Here is a 4895-nt window from a genome sequence, read left to right on the forward strand (position 1 = left end):
ACACCAGGGGACATTCCCAGGATTGGGCATCCTCTGCCAAGGTGGGGCAGCAGCCATATCTGGAGCCTGGGGCAGAGGAAGACAAGACAGGATAAACCCTGGCTTAGGCTCAGCCTGAAGTTTAGAGCTGGGATTTAGGGTGAAGATTAAACAGAGCTCAGCTGATGTGCCCAGGGCTGAGGGTGGAGGACACCAGCACCCACAGGGCTGTGACAGCCACCAAGGGGGTGGCAGTGGAAGACCCTCAAATTAATTTAATTTAATTTTAGCTATAAAATTATAATTTTCTAAGTATTGAAGTTCACAAAAGCCACCCTGCAGCTCTCAGGGTTCCTGTCGTTCTCCTGTGTTTTCCCAGTGTTTTTCCCACCCCAGGGCCCAGAGAATGGAGAAAGTTTGGATCCATCCCAAAGCTTCCCTGATCCCACAGCTCCCGGGCTCAGTGGATCCTGTGGGGGCAGGGGGGGCTCTCCCAGTGCTCCCACCAGGAATTCCCAGCTGGGCTGGAATTGCCAGAGCAGCTGTGGCTGCCCCTGGATCCCTGGCAGTGCCCAAGGCCAGGCTGGACATTGGGGCTGGACATTGGGACAGTGGGAGCTGTCCCTGCCATGGCTGGGGTGACACTGGGGGGGATTTGAGGTCTCTTCCCACCCAAAGCATTCCCTGATTCCCTGACCCTGTGAAGGGGAGGCTCACTGGCTTCTCCCCAGCTCCTCCCCACAGCCCCACTCCCTTCCTCCATGGGGCTTTCCCCCATTCCCTCTCTGGGAGGCCATTCCCTTCCTGGGTATCCCATGGAAAAGGCTTTTCCTGCCGTGTCATCCGTGTCCAAAGGACAGCAGGAGCCTGGATTCCCAGCACTGTGCCACAGCTGACTGCTGGCACCGGAATTTTTGCAGCACATCTTTCTAGAATAAAACCCAGTCTTTGAAATAGTGGCTTTCATTAAGAGAAAATTTTAATTTGTCTTCATTAATGACATGTGTGCTTAGTGAATGACCTACATTTTGATTACTGAAGGGAATAATACATTTTTTTTTCTCTTAGCTGGGAGGTACCAAGTTATTTTTATTTTCCTCTTTAATCCTGGAAATGGGTTAGGCTTTAGTTGGATGCAGAGATTCAAACCCACCAAGCTCATGATGCAACGGGGTCACAGCTCTGGGAATTCCAGCTTTTGCATTTGTGCATGAGGCAGATAATTCCTGAGGGATCAGAGAGAATGGCCAGGCTGTGTGTGCTCCAAAATAAATCCCATGTCTCCAAAATTCCCAATTCCCAATCTCCCATCCATCCCTGCCCTCTGGCACTGGGAGCCATTCCCTGGGTCCTGTCCCTCCATCCCTTGTCCCCAGTCCCTCTCCAGCTCTCCTGGAGCCCCTTCAGGCCCTGCCAGGGGCTCTGAGCTCTCCCTGGATCCTTCTCCTCTCCAGGTGAACATTCCCAGCTCTCCCTGGATCCTTCTCCTCTCCAGGAGAACATCCCCAGCTCTCCCAGCCCTTCATCCTCACCCTGGGGACCCAAGGGCTGGGGGAAGGTGAAGCCAGGAGCAAATCCTCCCTCAGGAGGCACCCAGGGGTGCAGGGCCATGGACCAGAGCTGAGCACGGGGGTCTTTTCCAGGGAATTGGCTCCTGAGGGGCCTCTTGTGCTCCCAGCAGCCAAACCCAGCACTCCCAGCCCTCCTCCCCTGCCAGGGCCCGGCAGCTCCTGCTCAGGCACTTCTGTACCCTTGAACCCCAGAAAGGGAAGGACAGCCCCACTCAGGCTCCCTGCTGCCATCCAAAAACCCTTCTCCCTGATTTCCCTCCGCGAATTTGAAACCCTGTGCTGTGAATCTTAATTAAATCCACATTTTTCAATATTCAAGTGTGTTGCCAGAACATTTTCTGTCCTTCCACGGGAGCACTGAGAAGCCTTTTAAGTGTTTAGGAGTTCCATTTCCATTCTTAAAAGGCACTTTATGTCCTTCACTCTTTCAGATTTAGGCTCCAGGCACTCCTACAAGTTTTGCTGGGTTTTTTTTGTCTCCCCTCACTGATGCAGTCTTAAAAGAAAATATAATTCCAAAATTTCTGCTTTTCACTCAACCCTTGTTTTTCTCAGCTGTCTCCTGGGCTGGCTCCACTCTTTATGCAAATTTCCTGCAGTTATGCAAAGAAAAAAATCTAATTAGATTGATTGATAGTGTCATATCAAGCAAGGCCAGCCCTGCTTTGCAGTCCGCAGCACCGGCAGCTGTCCCTGGGGATGCAGTCATCATTTCCTGAGCAGGGCTCTCTCCTGCCCTGGATCACATTTCTGTGATCACAGCTCTCCTGAGTGCTGATAATCTCCTTTCCTGGCTGCCTCTGGAGCTGCCCAGGTGAGGAGGAGCCCCAGGTTTCCCTGGGAATGGGAATTGTGAGGGTCACACGCGGAGCCCATCGCGGCTCCCAGGGAAATGGGGCTGGCCCTTCCCTGCAAGGGCTGGAAATTCCCTGGAAATGCTGCTCCCCTGGCTGGGAGAAGCTGTGAGGCTGAGCACGGAGCAGATCCCACACCTCAGGAGCCATGGGGGCAAAAAGGGAATTCTTTATTGCAGGAAAAAGGTCTTTTAATGCAGGAGAACTGACTGGGTTGGGTTGGAAGGACCTTAAATCCCATCTTGCTCCGTTCCCCTGCCATGGGACACATCCCACTGTCCCAGGGTGCTCCAAGCCCCATCCAGGGCAATCCAGGGATGAACTTTGAGGGATAAAGCTCTTCCCTGGCCTCAGGGATGTCCTGCCCAGGACAGGATGATGAAAAACCTCATCCCACCCCCTGCAGTCCCCCTGGAACACCCCAGCCCATCCCAGGGGTTCAGGGGAAGGCAGGTGGAGTCACCCTGGGCAGTGAGAGGGGGAAAACCCAAATTCTCAGAGGGCTCAGTAACAACTTTGACTTTCAAGCTGCAGAACATTCAAGCGGAACAAGGTCCTTGACAAATCTGAAGCCATCCAAAGGAAGGCTCTTTGCAGACTTTAATTACCAAGACACAAGGTTTTGGTCTGGTTTATGGTTTATTTTGAGAAGAAGCAGAGAGAGAAAAGGCAGAGATGAGGTGGATAATGTCCTGCCTGAGATCCAGGGTGTCTCATCCACAAAAATGGGATCCATCACCCCTTGTGCAGCGAGGCAGTAATTCCACACTGGAGAGACCTTGTGTGGCTGTTCCAGAGCTGGGAGCTCAGTGCTGTCCCACAAACCAAGCACCACATTTTACACATTTCAGCACAGAGGAATTGGTGTTCATTGCCTAAAGTCACACAGTTATTAATTAGCATTCTGCCTGTCCTGGTTAACGATCCTGTCCCAGGCTGATTGGTCTCATGCTCAGCTCTCCTCTTGTCTGGGTTGTGGTTTCCTGGGTCAGGATCTCAGCTCTCCTGCTGGAGCTCCCTTTTCCCAGCCAGAGCTGGTTTCAGTGCCTGACTTGTCTTTCCCAGTTCCATTCTCACCCCTGGAGCTCTGCCAGATGTCCTTAAATCCTGCCTGTCCTGTGCCCCCTGCCGTGGTTCATCCTCCTGGCCTCATTAACCTCTCCCTGAGCTGGGATCACGGAGCCCTGAGCCTTAACAAGGCAATTCCACCCAGTAATTTGCTTTTCCAACACCTGGACATCACTTAGATCTCCTTGGCTGCTCCGTTCCCTGGATTCAATCTCCCTCCTCGTGGATTAGGCAGGAAAAGTCACGAAGATCAAACATTAAAGAACGCCCTCCTTTAAGATAATTTGACATATCCCACATTTTGCACCATTCCCAGCTGGCTGTTTTGAGGTTCCTCTGGTCTCCCACAGCCCCTCACTGAAACTGCTGAGCGCTGCTGGGGCACAGGACTTTGCTCCTCCATTCCTTGCCAGAGCATTTTCTGTGTTCTTGGCCACAGATCCTCAGTGTTTGAGCCCCTGATTTAATCCTGGCATCCCATTCCCACTCCCTAAAATTCACCTTTGTGCTGTCCCTTCCCCCAAAGGAGGGGGAGATGCCAATTTTGGCAGAAATTCCCAGAGGGGCTGGGGAGCTCGTGGCTGGAGAGCAGCTCAGCAGTGCTAATCACAGATTCCATTAATTCCATAATGGGAGGATTCCCCAGCAGTGCAGCAGCAAAGGCTCTGCAATCCCTGTGAATTTCTCCCAGGAAAGCTGGGAAAATCAACCAACAAACTCCAAGTGTGCCAGGAGAGGCAGCTCAGCTGCAGCCAGCCCTTCCTGCTCCATCATCCCTGAATCTGAACCCACCACAGAGAAATGTCTGTGTGTGACAGCATTGGTGGCATCGCTTCATCACGGGGAGAAGGGGAAATGCTGCAAAATCAGCTCTGTGCTCCGTCATGTGCTGGGGTGTGAGAGCTGGGGAGGCTGGGGAATGTCCTGGAATGTCCTGGAATATGACTGGAATGTCCCTGGAATGTCCCTGGAATGTCCCTGAAATGTCCCTGGAATGTCCCTGGAATGTCCCTGGAATGTCCCTGGAAGGTCCCTGGAATGTGTCTGGAATGTGTCTGGAATGTCCCTGGAAGGTCCCTGGAATGTGTCTGGAATGTGTCTGGAATGTCGCTGGAATGTCCCTGAAATGTCCCTGGAATGTCCCTGGAATGTCCTGGAATGTGTCTGGAATGTCCCTGGAATGTCTCTGGAATGTGTCTGGAATGTCCCGGGAACGTCCCTGGAACGTCCCTGGAATGTCCCTGGAATGTCTCTGGAATGTCCCTGGAATGTGTCTGGAATGTGTCTGGAATGTGTCTGGAATGTCCTGGAATGTCTCTGGAATGTATCTGGAATGTGTCTGGAATGTCCCTGGAATGTGTCTGGAATGTGTCTGGAATGTCCCTGGAATGTCCCTGGAATGTGTCTGGAATGTCCCTGGAAT

The sequence above is a fragment of the Parus major genome, chromosome 5 (assembly GCF_001522545.3).
Source record: "Parus major isolate Abel chromosome 5, Parus_major1.1, whole genome shotgun sequence".
In the NCBI taxonomy this organism is placed as follows: Eukaryota; Metazoa; Chordata; class Aves; order Passeriformes; family Paridae; genus Parus; species Parus major.